The following is a 16,644-nucleotide window of genomic DNA, read 5'->3' on the forward strand; positions in this document are numbered from 1 at the left end:
GTATTCTCCCTGCAGAGGGAAGGAAGAGAGGGAGAAAAAAAGAGGGAAGGAGAAAGAGACACAGAGAGAGAGAGAAACATACACACACAGACTTTTCTACATAAATTTCTCTCAGTAATATATCTTGCCCTTCACCATGTTAACAGACTGTAGATGTGCATTCAACTAAACAGAAAGGGCTCACTGTTGTACAATCCCATGAGTGTGTTGTTACAAGCATACCATGATTACTTAGAGCACTTGCTCAGCATGATTGAATGCTTTGCTAATACACCAGGTAAATATCTTCCTACAGGGGATATCAGAACCCTAAGAAACAAAGATTGTGGAGCTCCTGAGAGAATTACAAACATGGTGACTTTAGACTTCATAATAACGGATAGGCTTTTATATTTTATTTCCTGCCTCAGCATTTATATCTTTCAACTGTTCGTAAAGAACAGGAACAAGTACAGCAGGTAAAGATGTCCAAATTTAAAATCAAACTTTGCCTATACTCACAACTGAATGGGCCATTTAGGGAGATTATGGTGAGACTGTCATTGGATCAATTTGTGGGTTTTTATTCACTGAGTGATTTCAATTGGCAATCAACCACATTGTTAATTGGCTATACTGGCCATCCTACCATCCATCTGGTGGTAGAAAAGGAAAGGAGGTGGAAGGAAGTGGCTTCATTCACTGATTATTAAGAAGGTAGAGTCAATTAAGGATGTGTGGTGATTTGATGTAGGCAGGAAGAGAAGAGCTGAAGAAATCTTGGGCTATTGTTAAAACACTCATTCTTCAATGTGCTCCTCCTGATTTTGCATCCTAAAATATATTTGCAGAAGAAAAGAAAGACATGTTTGTATGCTCAAATAAGTTATAATGCTGCAGTGTGCCTCTCTGGAAACTTCCTCCTAGTTTACAAATTGAATGAAATAGAACTACCCAACATCTTCTCATAGACTGATGTACCTATCTGTGTGTTGGGTATTGAGGAAATGAGAAGCTGGTGGTATGTACATATTGTCTACTGCATCCCAACATGTTACTTATAGCATGATTAAAAAGTAGTGTAGCCAAATACCAGCAGCTCGAGTCTCTAATCCTAGCTGTTCAGGAGACTTAGATCTGAAGATCATGACTCAAAGCCAGCTTTGGCAGAAAAATCTGTGAAAATGAGGTCCATGGTTCAACTTGTTATTTAAGCACCTATCTTGAGTGAAAAGGCAATGCAAGAACTTCAGGCCTTGAGTTCAAGGCCCGGTACACACATACATGCATGTGCATACACACACACACACACACACACACACACACACACACACACACAGTCAATTTAAAAAAATCACTCCAATCAACATGATGAACATAGCCATGATTCTTCCTACCTTTCTGTAATTATTTCCAGCCCTTTCCTGTCCTCTTCCTATGGTCACCCTTCAGATACTTCTTATCTGCTTTCTGTTACTATACATTTTTATTATATAGTAAGTATAATATTATGTAATATAAATATTAAAATATGATAATATAATTAATATACTCTGTACTATCATATAAATACAATCTTATGCATTCTCTCATTCAGTCTTTCTTCACCAAGCAAACTTATTTTGAGATTTATCGATGCTTTTCCATGACTAACTCATTATTATTTTCCAGTAATGAGTTTGAACTCAGGCCCTCAACTTTGTTTGGCTGGGCTCTTCCATTTAAGCCATACTTTCAGCTTGGATTTTTGGTAGTTATTTTGAAGGTGGATTGTTTTGGACTCTTCTGCTCAAGCTGGCATTGAACCACTATCGTGAAGATCCCAGTTTCCTGAGCAGCTAGGATTCCACACATTAGCCACCCACACCTGGTGAGTTTATCTCTTTTCATTGCTCATTGGCATTCCAGTGTATGGATTGTACAACTTGTTCCTCCATGCATCTGAATTTAGATGATCTGTTCAAATTTTCACTATTTCAAACAAAATAGCTATATACAGTTGTTTGTAACTATATGCTTTCCTTGGCCAAATACAGTGGTCATTTTGCATAATAAGCATATTTGACATTAAAAAATTCCATGTGACAGTTCTAGCCCCTCCTCCCCCCATATCCACAGAGGTCGGGGGGAGAATACTGTCACTCTACATATTTTTCTTTCTCTCACTTTCCCAGTACTGAGGCTTGAACTCAGGACCTTATGCTTGTTTGGCAAACAGTACCACTGAGCCATACCTCCAGCTTACCTTCTGTTGTGTGTGCTGGTTATTTTTGACATAGGATGTTTCCTGCCTTGGTACATGCCTGGATCATGATCCGGCTGTTTTAGGCTTATTCTGGAGAGAGGGAGTCTATGGGTTTTTCTGCTTGAGCTGGCTTGGAACCATGATCCTGCCAATCTCAGCCTTCCACACTGCTTGGACAACGTGTATACACCACTGATGTCTGGCTTTTTAATGTAGTTCACATGTATATTTCCTCCAAATCTATACACACACACACACACACACACACACACACACACACGACATCTATCTCTCTAGTTGGATCTGATTTGTTCAAGTTTCACTTATAATTTTGCAAGTATATGCAGGAAAGAAAATAGTTCCAAGGAGCTCCAAAAGCTCCTCAGGTTAGGCTGGTTTTCTGGACAGTGTGTGCCCATTTGTGACTGTTTCCTTCTGAAACATATAGAAGATTTCACCAATGACTTCTAAGATAATGCATTTCATATGGTTTGTTAATTATGCATTCAATTTCTATAATAGATATAGTGTTCATCAAGTGATCTATTTCTTCTCCAGTAACTTTGGTAATTTGTGTCCATTCATGGAACTTCTTTTTTTTTTGGGGGGGGGGTCCAGTCGTGGGGTCTGAACTCTGGGCCTGGGCACTGTGCCTCAGCTCTTCAGCTCAAGGCGGGAGCTCTACCACTTGAGCCACAGCGCCACTTCCGGCTTTTTTTTCTTTTTTCTTATGTGGTGCTGAGGAATTGAACCCAGGGCCTCATGCATGCAAGGCAAGCACTCTACCACTGAGCCACCTTCCCAGCCCACGGAACTTCTTTATTTCATAAAGTTGCTACATTTGTTCATGATGTTCTCTTATTAGAGTTTTAATATTGCAGCGCCTAAAGATCTGTCTCTCTCATCCCTGATATTGGTACTTTGTATGTTCACATTTTTTTTCCTGATCAATCTTATTCTTCCTGAAGAGTAATATTTTGTTCATTGTATGGCTTCTTAAGGTGGACGACGTTGAAGTTACTGGTTTAAGACAGTATGTTTCCTAACAGACATTAAAACTGACCATGTCTTACTGCAGTCTCTCACAAGGCTTCATCTTTAGGCTGTGTGAGAGAAAATAGGCCCTTTGAGAGGCAACAGTACATGGGGCAGGATGGTTGTCCCATTGGGAGTTTCACCCTTGGAAGGGATTTAGTAGTTCTCCATGGAGTATAATTATTGTAGAATAAAGCTGGCTTATCTCTGGTCTGTCTCTGGCACCTTGTCTCCCTGTGTGATCCAATCTCACCTGTGCTCCCAACCATGACGTCATCTGCCTCCCTAGAGCCAGTGCCATGCATTTAGGACTTGCATCCTCCAAAACTGTGGGATAAATACAATTTCTTCTTTCTCTATGACCCAGTCTCAGGTATTTTGGTATATCAATACAAAGTGGATTAAGAAGATGTCACCATAAGTTTTTTTTTTCTTCCTTACTCCTCTCTCTCCCTTCTTCCCTCATGTCCTGACATTTTTTCTTCTTTCCTTCCCTTTTTCTTTGAGACAAGATCTTTTTCTATAATCCAGGCTGATCCTCCTGCCTCAGCTCATGCGTGCTGATATTACAGGCACACGTCAGGATGTCTGTCCTGTGTTGTCTTATAAATACCCTTTTAGTGTATGTGACACATTCTGATGTATTAGGTCTTGGCTTTCTTTTAATATAAATAATTTCTAATTTACCTTTTGATGTTTTTCTTTGACGCTTGACTTATTGTTATTTAGTTCAGAAATACTTGGGTGACTTCCCAGAGATCTTTTGCGTATTGATTTTTACTTTATCTCTATTATTGTCAGAGAACGTATTTTGTGGGCTTTTTGGTTGATTTTATTTTTTCCACATTGGGTATCAAATTCAAGACATTGCACATGCCAGGATAAATAAACTGCCACTTAACCTCATCCCTCGGTTCTTCGTTTGATTTAAATCCCTTGAATTTTTATTGAGTTATTTTTTGACCCATACATGGCCTATCATGCTAAACATTCTGGATGCACTTGAAACAAATATATATTCTGAAATGGTTAACTGCTATAAATTTCAATTAGGACAAGTTGACTAATTGTAAAGATTTTATCTTCCCTATCTTTACTAATTTTTTGTTGTTATTTTATCAGTTGTGGAGAAAGGTGTTTTAAAATCTCCATAAGCAATTGAAGGTTTTCTCCTTTCAGTTTAGTCAGTGGTTTTTTTTTTGGGGGGGGGGTGTCTGGTCATGGGGCCTGAACTCTGGGCCTGGGCGCTGTCCCTTAGCTCTTCAGCTCAAGGCTAGTGCTCTACCACTTGAGCCACAGCGCCACTTCCAGCTTTTTTCTTTTTGCTTATGTGGTGCTGAGGAATCGAACCGAGGGCCTCTGGCATGCAAGGCAAGCGCTTTACCACTGAGCCACCTTCCCAGCCCCATCAGTGGTTTTTTTAAAGGATGGATTTCAAGCTCTGTGGTTATGTGTATCAAAGTTGAAGTTTGTATTTTCTCCTTAGAAAACTAGTCGCTTTATTGTTATGAATTAACCTTCTAATATTATTTCTCTTAATATCTTTGCTTTGAATTCTACATTGGTATTTTTATAACAAATTTCTTCTCTTTATCTTTCTTTCTCATTTTTTAAATCTTTGAGTCAGAGTCTCACTAGGTAGCCCAAGAGGGCTTTGAATGATTCTCCTGCCTTAGTGCCCTGAGTGCTGAGATTATAGACAAGTACCACCATACTTGGTTTCAAAGGCTTTTTATTTTTGTGCTGGTCCTAGGGCTTGAACTCATGGGCTGGGTGCTGTCTCTAAACTTTTACTCAAGGATAGTGTTCTACCACTTGAGCCACAGCTCCACTTGCAGCTTTTTGGTAGTTAAAGCTGAAGATAAGAATCACATGACTTTTCTGCCTGGGCTGCCTTCAAACCTCGATCCTCAGATCTCAGCCTCCTGAGTAGCTAGGATTATAGGCATGAGCCACTTATGCCCAGCCTCCAGGATTTTTCAAATTAGTTTTATGGCATGAATTTTTCCATCCTTTAACTTTTAACGTATTTATATATGTTTCTTGTGAAAAGAATATGGTTGGATTAAAAAAATATTTTTTTACTGCCTATAAGTAGTTGTACAAAGGAATTGCCATTCAACAGAACAGTGTCTACATGCAAAGCATCTTGATCAATGTCACTCCTTTCAAGGTCCTTAACCACTCCTTCTCACCTTCCCCTTCCCTCACGTTTCTTAAATTTTGTAGGATATGCATTGAATGTTATATATACTTCATTCTTTCCCCCTCTTCTCTTCATTTGTCTACACACTCCACTTGAGCACATCTCACTTCTGTCATATACACGTTTCCTGGTTAGTCTGCTGAACTATGATTTTTGCCTTTCAAATGAATTACATTGTTTGAGTTATTCCCTAAATCTACCAAATTCCAAATAATGCATTTATATATGCCTGCATACTACCTAAGGTATTTACTTATATATTAATGAACCAACTTAGCATACACACACACACACACACACACACACACACACACACACACACACACACACACACACACACACACACATATATATATGAGACACACATATATATATATATATATATATATATATGAGAGAGAATAAACATTCAACCCTTGTCAATCTGGGCCTGAATTACTCACTTAACATAATTTTTCCAGGCCATTCCATTTCTTTGCAAACAAAGCAATATTATTATTTCTAATGGATGAGTAAATTGTTTAGATACCACATTTTCTTGATTCATTCATCCACTGAAGGGCATCTGGACTGATTCCATATTTTGGCTATGGTGAATAATGTTGCAATGAACATGGCTGTACTGGTGGCTTTACAGTATCCTGGTTTGCCATCTTTTGATAAATGCCCAGGTATGGAATTTCTGGATCCTAGGGTAGTTCTATGTTTAATTTTTTAACTTTTTGTTTTGTCGGTCATGGGCTTGAACTCTGGGCCTGGGAGATGTCCCTAAGCTCTTCAGCTCAAGGCTAGCACTCTAACACTTGAGTCACAGTGCCACTTCCAGCTTTTTCTGTTTATGTGGTGCTGAGGAATCCAGGGCCTTATGTATATGAGGTAAGCACTCTACCACTGAGCCACCTTCCCAGCCTCTATTTAATTTTTTGAGGAGCCTCCTTACTGCTTTCCAAAGTAGTTGAACATGTTTACATTCCACCAACAGTTTATAAGAGATCCCTTTTGCCCGCATCCACACCAGTCTCTCTTATTGTTTGAATTATTTTTTCTCTCTAATTGTTTGTATTCTTGATTGTAGCCTTTTTTAACTGGGGTGAGATAGAATCTCAGTGTTGATATGTTTTGCACTTCCTTTGTGGCCAGAGATGTTGAACATTTCTTCATGTGTCTGTTGGCTGTTTTTATTTCTTTTCCTGAGAAAATTGTAACTCAAGGTACTGGAAAAATTGGTTATCCACATGCAGAAAACTGAAACTGGATCCCTATTTCATTTTGTACCCATATCAATTCAAAATGGATCAAAGATCTCAATACAAGACCAGAAACTGGGAAACTGTTACAGGAAGAAACATTAGGACTCCTTGGTACAGGTAGGAACTTCCTGAGTGAAGATCCAGAAATATAACAAATCAGAAAAAGACTTGATAAATGGGATTGCATCAAACTAAAAAGTTTCTGTAGGACAAAGGACAAAGCTAACAAGCTAAAAAGACAGTCTACTAAATGGGAGAATTTTGCAGTTATACATTAAACAATGACCTAATATCCAGAATATACAGAGAGCTCAAGGAATGAATAACCCAATTAATAAATGGGTTCATGAGCTAAATAGAGACTTATTGGATTTTTTAATCATCTAAAAATCTGTCTTTTAATTGAAATGTTTATACTAGTTACATTTATTATGCTTATGGATATAGTTTTTTAAACTTATCACCTTACTTATTTTTGTTTGCTTCATTGGCTTTTGCTCCTGTACTCAATTACTGCCTTCCTTTGTACATTAGGATATTGTATCACTTCATTTATCTTTCCTAATATTGAGCTATAATTCTTAGTTCTTTTGCTTTAATGGTTGCTATAGGGATAATAAAATAATCTTCAATTATGACATTTTGTTTTTAATGAGTTTATACTTCATGTATAGTACAAAAGCCTCATAACAATGTATTTTCATTTTCCTCCTCTATAACTCTGTGATACCATTTTCATGCATTTACATGTTGTTGTTGGTTTTTATTTATTTATTTTTTGTTGTAGGTCTTGAACTCTGGGCCTGGGCCCTGTCCCTGAGCTCTTTAGCTCAAGGCTAGCACTCTACACTTGAGCCACAGCGCCACTCCCAGTTTTTTGGTGGTTCTTTGGAGACAAGAGTCTTATGGACTTTCCTGCTAGGGCTGGCTTTGAACTGCGATCCTCAGATCTCAGCTTCCTGAGTATCTAGGATTATAGATGTGAGCCACCAGCACCTATCTGCATTTACATGCTTTAAAGATATGTTACATTGTTATTATTATCATTTTATTGGCCAATTGCTTTTTAAATAAGTTATAATGATAGCAAGGTGCTTGAGTTTGAATCCTAGTATCACAGAAAGCAAAACCAAACCAAAACAACAATGACAAAAACACTCATGAACCTTACAAAGTTATTTGTTATCCCAAGCTTCCCTTACCATAATGCCCCATCATCTCTGTGGCCCATGTGCCACCCGCGTCTGCCCTATTCCCCATTCCTGGGAGCATGCTGTCCCTGAAAGGCAATGTTATCCAATGATCTCAACTATTCTATCATATGGGTTAGGACCACATTACATCTCCTTAAGAGTTGTATAAGAATTCAATTCACAGGAATTGAATTTTGAAAGTATATATGCAACCCAAACCATTCATATACTGTTTTATCATGAAGTTGTTGCTGCTTCTTCAAAATACAGCTCTGACAATAGACTTTGTCCCCTTACATTCTCTCTTCTTCCACATTGAGTTGTCTCTTTACAATATTGTGCACACAGTGAGACCAAAGGAAGATATTCTTAAGAGAAGATCACAAAGGCTCAAAAGCTACGTGCATATGATCCCATAAAATCAAGTTTATCAAGATGAATTCCAAGATGAAACAAGAGGTTTTTTTGTTAGTTTTTTTCTTTCTCCTTTGTTACTGTTTTTTTTATTTCTGTACCTCTGTCTTGTATGTAAGTTTATCTTTTGGGGGGAAAATAAGGGGGGACCAATTAAATGGTGGGGAAAGGGTAAACAAATGCAGCTAGACACTATATCGAACATGAACTATATTCCTTGTGATAGAGGGGGGTTGGGAGGGAAAACTGGGAGAAAATGAGGGAAGAGGTGACACTGCTCAAAAAGAAATGTGCTCATTACCTGATTTAAGTAAGTGTGACTCCTCTGTACATTACCCTTACAATAACCATTTAAAAATCGAATATTGTGTTCAGCATACCTGATTGCCTACGCAACATCCATTCTTCTTTAATTTTTACTAGGAGATTTCTCATTTTATTCAGGGCTACCCATCACCCAGACCTGGACCAAAATGAGGGAGGGACTTAGTAACCTTTGACTCAATGGTAGGTAGGATAAGGTGGTAGTTAGGAGTATCTGAAAATATTTTTGTTTTTACCATATAGGTGAGATATTTTCTCCCTGAGCCTGAGTACTGCTGCTCTTCTTTTTCCTTCTGCAGCAGCATGTGATGACAGAAGAGAGGGGTTGGGAGAGAGAGAGAGAGAGAGAGAGAGAGAGAGAGAGAGATAAACAGATCTTGGCCCTGCTGACTTTAAGCCATTGAACCAAAACATCAAAACATCAGCTGCCTGTCTCTGGATATTTACAGCACAGCCCCAAAACAACAAAATTGAATTTGTTGATGCTACCATTTAGTCAGTTACCTCTATGTACAAATGAGAAAAGAGGATATTCTCTTTGTATAATTAAATAATCTTTGGATTTCTTTCAAAAAGAAAAGCCAGTCACCTTTAAGTTTAAGAGGAAATGAGTTCAGAACGATCCTTTTTACTCATCATCTGGCTGACTATATTCAAACAAAAGGTCAGATATCAGAACACAAACAGCAGTATGTTATAATTTGCATCTTTGGGTGTGGATTCTGAATTTGTTGAGAGTTAGAAATGGGTCTTAGGTATTCTCCTGCTTTTACAGCCGGCAATACCATATAGGACCTATTAGATCAATACATTGTCATTTGCTTGAATGAAAATAGAAAGGATTCGAGCTGCTTTTGAATCCCAGGGTAGAAGCTGTTTCACAGGATAAAAGCCGTGCTCTGATACTTGGCATGAGAGGCAAACTGAGAGATCCAGAATATAGAGCTACCACCTCTTTCCACTTCCAATCATGTGAGTCTCCACAGGCCAAAGCATCCTCTGAAATCAGGAAGAAAAATGCCTTATGGAAAAGAAGAGTCTGTGATAGGTGCTTTGGCAAGTGCTCCTGCAATTCCAATGTCTTCTACCTGGAATTGCATCTTACTGAGGAGTACAATCATGTTAACAACTAGATATCATACTTAACTACAGCACTTCCTTTAAAATAGATGGTGATTGGTAAAAATGAAAGCAGCAAAAATCCCACCAGTGGACTATACAACTAGCCAAATCTTCTTCTGGACTGATTATTCACTCATCAATTGCCTGGATCTAGAAATATAGTATTCACTGGCCCATGGGGTATGAAAAACCAAGAGGAATCAGCAACAACTCAAATTGGATTCCTTCTCATGCTTGTAAATGAAGGTTAGACAAGTCATCTGGACATGAAATTCCCAAAGCCTGACTCACTGACAACTGAGATTTCCCAGAAGTGAGGTCAGACTTCTACCTGAAGACATGTGAGAATATCCTTTGGATGGCGTTACTGGGTATGTAGGCAGATGGATGGGTTGCAGCCAATGGGATAAGGCAATTTTGACATTGGAATTATTTTCAGTTTTGTGGCTTTATATATCATGAGCCATTCTTTTCAAATACGTGATCTATGTAGTTCAAAGCAATGTCATTTGGTTGGGTGACAGTGGCTCATGCCTGTAGTTCTAGCTACTTAGGAAGCTGAGATTTGAGGATCAAGGCATGAAGCCAACCCAGGCAGGAAAGTCTATGAGACTCTTATCTCCAGTTAACCAACAAAATTTTATAGGTGGAATTGTGATTCAAGTGGAAGAGTGCCAGCTTTTAGCATTCTACCACTCATGCTCAAACAAGAGCATGAGGTCCTGAGTTCAAGTCCCAAGGCAGGCCCTCTGCCCAAAATAAGAAAACAAAGAAATGTACTTCTTGTGGAGCCTATTGATTTTGAATAGTTCAGGACGAGCAGAATGGACAAGCCCAATTTTCTTAAAAGCTAAGAGGACAGATTTATAGTGAGGATTTTTAAATGAAGCTTGAATTTGCAATCATTGTTTTTCATAGCCATGCCAAGACCAATCAATAAATAATACATGTATATTGTTTATGAAACATGCAAATGAACCCCAAGATAAGTATTCAAATGTTTTTTTTCTTTCATGCGATTATTTTTAACATATTTATAAGATGATTTCTTTGTTGCTTTGTATGTCCCTCCCCCACGGTATAACCCCTGTTTTCACTGTATTTGATGGTATAATTTGTGGAAGGGAAGGAAAAAAACAAATCGTTTAAAAAGGGATACAGGTGGACCCATTGCAACAATGAGATGTACAAGACATTATGTCGAAAAAATGAACTTCATAACTTTGACTGGGGGTAGGGGGGTAGGGGGTAGAGGTGGGAGATGGGAAGGGATGGGAAGGGGAAACAAAGGAGGAGGCAACGATGCTTGATAAGAAAAGTACTCATTATCTTGCCCATGTAATTGTATCCCCTCTGTACGGTATTCTCACAATAAACACACACACACACAAAACATGCAAATGGAGTCCAATATGCAAATAAACTCCTTGAAGAATTTTTAAAACTTCAGAGACAGCCTAATCCTAGGATTTGCAGCCTCTTTGTACATGAAGCTTTTATTCTATTTTTTGACAGCTGCCATCAATTCAATTAACCTATATGGAAATAAAGTTTTGGTGGTATTGCTATTTTTTTTCTTGTTCAAGCAAGAAAATGATGGAGAAAAGTTGGCAAGATGGGAAATGGAGCACATTTGCAAATGAAGGATCTAACAGTGCTGTTGCAAAGCCAGAGACCAAGAAATAAAGCCAACTATGCAGGGATGGCCTGCCTAGCCTTCATATCCTCCCCCACAACCTCGCCTTGCTAAGATAAGAAGCAGATACAACTAGAATCTCCAAATTCAGATGATGTAATAGTGCTCTGGCCACAGACAGAAGGGAGGAAATGAAGAAGCGTCTGTATACAAGGAAAATACAGGAAATGATGCTCATTTCAGACCGATTTCAGGACCCAAGAGTAGTCTGTGACTACCCAGAGAAAAGTAGGTAACCATGACTACTATTGGCTCCTTATGAAATGAAAATGAATTCCTGAGGTAGATACCCACTGTGGTAACGAAGAGTAAGAACGTGCTACAGAAATACATGAACAAGACTACCGACTGCTAAACTTGTTTTCTAGACTTCTGCTGAAAGCATGCTCCATGGTGGGTACTGAGAGCTTGGCTCACTGAGTGCTCAACATAGCCCACAGCTTTGGTGTTTATAAGCAGAGAAAGGAAAGCACAGCAAGGTTACATAGTCCTTGTGCAAGATCGCCTGGAAAAGCATGGGAAAGCTGCAGGTTGGATTCCAGTCATTGTCATTGAATCCCAGCCTTCCTGCCCTTGCCATCTCCTTCCTGTGCCTCTTTTACTACAAGGCAGCCGGAATTTCTATAACTCACATCTGTCCTACTTTTCATGAAGGAAATTTGCTGGATAGGAGAAATCTCAGGGACCCCTTGGTAAATGAAATATTGATCAATATGTATGTGTGTGTGTGCATGTGAGAGTTTGTGTGTGTGTGTGCGTGTGTGTGTGTGAGAGAGAGAGCGAGAGGAGAGAGAGAGAGAGATGGTACTGGGGCTCAGAGAGATGTATGCCAACTCTTAAGAACTCAGCATAGGGCTGCTATGGGAAATGTTGGGGAGGGATAACAAATAAGAAGGACAGATAGGCCATGGAGGTAAGCATATCAATATCATAGTATACCACACAGGGTTTAAACACTAAGAATACTGTAAGCATGTTGGCCTTATCTTGTACATGAGAGTTTTGAATGAAGAAATCACTCTGGTTAAAAATGAAATTAATAGAGACCGAAAAGAAGAAATCCAGTTAGGTGGCTAATCCAAAAATCTGCGAGACATTTGTCAGCAGGCAGTGGGGAGCAAAGTGGAGATTGGTGTGCAAGGAAGACAGGAGGGAAGAGGGAGGTCTAGACGTCTGTGGCCTCAGAGTCAGGACGGATGGAGCTGATGGTTTCTGAGACGGGGAGCAGTGGGTTGAGAGACATTGTATGGTTTATGTTTTCAAGATGAAATAAGCAGTGTGTATTACCTCCCTCCCTTGTGTTCTGAGCCCTTCTCTGTGCACGGTTTTGTTTGAGAGCTTTGTTATTTAATGTGATGTTTGACTTTTATTAACTCCACCTCCTGCACTGCTGTTCAGTTTTGTTCAGAGTAATGGCCCTCTCCCTCCCTCTCCCTCCCTCTCCCTCCTCCCCCCCCCCCCCAGCCTCTCTCTCCTGTGTTGATTTATAGCATCAGGAGCAGTGCCAGACTTGGAGTCCACATTCAGAGACACTACCTAATGTGGGAATAAGTGAGACAAGATCTTACTTTTTCACTTGGCTTACATCTGTAACGAGATTGGCCTATTTTATACTTCTTATGTTAACTGGGATGACAGGCTTACATGTACTCCACACCAAGCCATACACTGAAAAGGGAAGCAGATCTCATGAACGATTTTACCCTGGCTGGCCTCTGGGATCCTCTCCATCTCAGCTTCTTGGGTAGCCACCAAGCCTGGCTCACTTTAAGGTTCTTAAATACCAAGATTAGTTTACTATTTTAAGGAATAGGGGAATATAAAGGAAATACATTTTCTAACCAAAATATTATACATTCAGTTTTTAAAATCATGGACTACTATGGATACCTAAGTTTCCCATATGTATGTATATATATATGTATGTATGTATATAAAAATATGTATATGTATACATGACAATTCATTCTGGGATTCCTCTGTAGTCTCATTCCTTTCACAACACTAAGGCTATATAATTTGCATCCCTGATGTCATACTTCAAGATTCTCTCATCCATGTCCTAGCTTTATCTTCGGGCAAAGTGGGCTACATGTTACCATCTAGAAAACTCTGCCTCCAACTCCAAGGCACAAGCTGATCTTACTTAGGATTTGACCAAGAGATGTTTATCTGCATTGACTTCCCTTTTCCTCAAACCCTTCAGCAAAATGGGTTAACTGCTGAAGCCATCATTTTCTGTAAACACTTCCTGAGGATAGAATAATCTCTGTGGTTTGCTGCACCTGGTAGAGGCTGATTCCACTGGGCATTTCAGCTAGAAGTCCAGAGTGGGGTGGTGACCAGGCCATAAGAATAGACTCCCCTGTTTTTCCACCTGGTAACTCAGTGGCCTAAGACCCAGGTAGCAAAGACTGTGCATGTTCATAGAGCCCCAGGGGAAGACAAGAGGATGAACGGCATCATCTATATCTGATACATTGGTCAAGCATTGCCCAATCTTTATCTGAGGGAAAATATTTCCAAAAAGAAGTTGCAAAATTTTGCTTGCCAAAGATATATTGAAACCCCACAGACTAGAAGAAAATCTTCACCACCCAGCCAACAGACAAGGGTCTCATATCTAAAATATAATACCAACTCAAGAAATTAAATCCCCTCAAAACAAAACCCCAAAGAAACAACCACCCCATTAAGAAGTAGGCTAAAGACCCCAAGAGAGACCTCTTTGAAGAGGAAATATGAATGGTTAAGAGACACATGAAGAATTGCTCAACATCTTTGGCTATAAAAGAAATGCAAATCAAAACAACATTGAGACTCGACCTTACATAATCAAGAAATCTAACAACAGATGCTGGCGGGATTCAACCATAGGGGATGGCTACTACACTGTTGGTGGGAGTGCAACTTTGTTTATGCACTCAAAAAGCAGTGTGGAGGCTCCTCAAAATCTACACATATAGCTCCCTTATGACCCAGCAATCCCACTTCTGGGTATCTACCCAAATGTCCACAAACAAGGCCACACTAAACCCACCAGTATGACCATGTTCATCACAGCATTATATACCATAGCTAAGATATGGAACCAACCCCGATGTCCCTCAGTAGATGAATGGATCAAGAAAATGTGGTACATATACACAATGGAATTCTAAGTCTCCATCAGAAAGAATGGCATTGCCCCATTTGTTAGAAAATGGAAAAAAAAATCATATTAAGTGAAGTAAGCCAGACCCAAAGAAATATAGGTCCCATGGTTTCCCTCATTTGCAATAATTAGTATACATCTAGAATAACCTTATCAGTTGAGCAGAAAAGCTCAAATGCTATGTGCATATGACCGTATAAGATGATGCTAAATGAAATGAACCCCAAGATATGGACACCAGATGTCTTTCTTTGTTGTTGTTGTTTTTAATGTACTATGTGATTTTTTTTTTTTGTTTCCTTTGTATGTTCTTCCCCCTGTGGTATATCCTCTGTGGTCACTGTACTTGATTTTGGTACCCTGAGTCTTGTATATACATTTACCTAATTTGGGGAGGGGAAATGGAATAACAAAATGCTGAAACAAGAACACAGGATGATCCATTGCAAGAATGATACCCACAAGGCACTATATTGGAAATGAACTTTACAACTTCAGGTGGGGGAGGAGTGGGGGTGGTGGGGGAGGGAAGGGATTGTGGGAAAACAACAAGGGAAGGGGTAACAATGCTCTACAACAATACTCATTGCCTTACTCATGTAACTGTAACCCCTCTGTACAGCATTTTTACAGTAAAATAAAATTTTAAAACAAATTGCTTGCCAGATCCCTCTTGGATGTTTATAATGGAGGCTTAGCTCAGCAGGTTATATACTGGAAGAAGCCTTAGCTTTTGGAAGTCTGTTTAACATAGGAGAGCGTTTTCCTAAACTGAATTTTGTCACCAAATACTTTTGGAAGGATGAAATTTTATGGAGCATCATTTCTAAGAGCCTGAGATTATCAGCCCTTCCTGGAAACTGATCATATACAGGTTGGTACATGTCTTTAAGTCCATGCTACTTGGAGGCTGAAGAGAGATAATCACATGAACCCACAAGTGCAAGACCAATATAGGCCACATACCAAGACTCTATGCAAAAAATAAAACAAACAAACAAAAAGCATACGAAAGGAAGGAGGCTATTTAGTATACTGATGAACATAGTGTTTGAGTTCAAAGATCTGGGTTCCAATCCTCCACGAATATACTTAATAGTGGCTTTATATCCTTGGCTTTCTTTATCTCTCTGTGCTTCTGAGTTGTGATTCTAATTTGGTTTTAACTCTAAATCCTTTACTTCTACTGTGTATACAATACCTAATAGGCAATGAAATCATCACGTTATAGCTTTTTATAATAATATGGGATCGTTTTGTACCCTTATCATTTCAAGAATTCTGTTTCACTCCTGGTTAGTATTTCTGGTTGAGAGTAGTCAGAAAAAATGACTAAAAGCAAGAAATTGGGATTCAGAAACAGGTTTAAATCTTGGCTCTGCCCATTACTAGCTGATATGATAGCTCATATGCACTTGAGCTCTCTGGGCTAGAGTCTCCCCCATAGAAATGTTGGGAGGATCCAACTACTCAAGCATTGGTTGGCTGAGGGAACAGCTCAGAGTGAACAGCACTGTAAAACATGGTTACAGATTTCTAGTTTTCATTTCCTGTCTCCACACTTTTCATGTGGCTTACTGCTGACTGTCACTTCTGCCAAATCCCTTCCCAATTTCCATTCCCAAAATATAGCTTCCTGCTAGGGGCTACTGGTGTCTCTAATTTCTTCCCAGAGCCCTGGGCCAGATGCAGGCACACAGAGAAGATAGGACTGCTCTTCCCACTGCCTCTGTGGGTTCATTTTCCCCAGTATTTCTGACTTCTGACTTCCAAGTGCCCTCTGGCTGTGATTACTCAGGCAAAGTGAAGTGGACAGATGGAACAATTATTTGGAAAGCTCCAGCCAATGGAAACCCCAACAAAAAGATAGAAAAAAAGAAAAGCCTCCACCGAACCTTGCTAGTTGAGGCGAAACAGTTTATTAGTTTAAATTATTCCTTTTGCCTGCCAGCATCGATTGTACTTTCCAGGTAATTGCTTAGCTCTCTCCATTAGTTTGCCTTTGGAGAGAAATTATATTTTCTTG

Source organism: Dipodomys spectabilis, unplaced genomic scaffold (genome assembly GCF_019054845.1).
Source record: "Dipodomys spectabilis isolate Male_0828 unplaced genomic scaffold, ASM1905484v1 ptg000147l, whole genome shotgun sequence".
NCBI classification, from domain to species: domain Eukaryota; kingdom Metazoa; phylum Chordata; class Mammalia; order Rodentia; family Heteromyidae; genus Dipodomys; species Dipodomys spectabilis.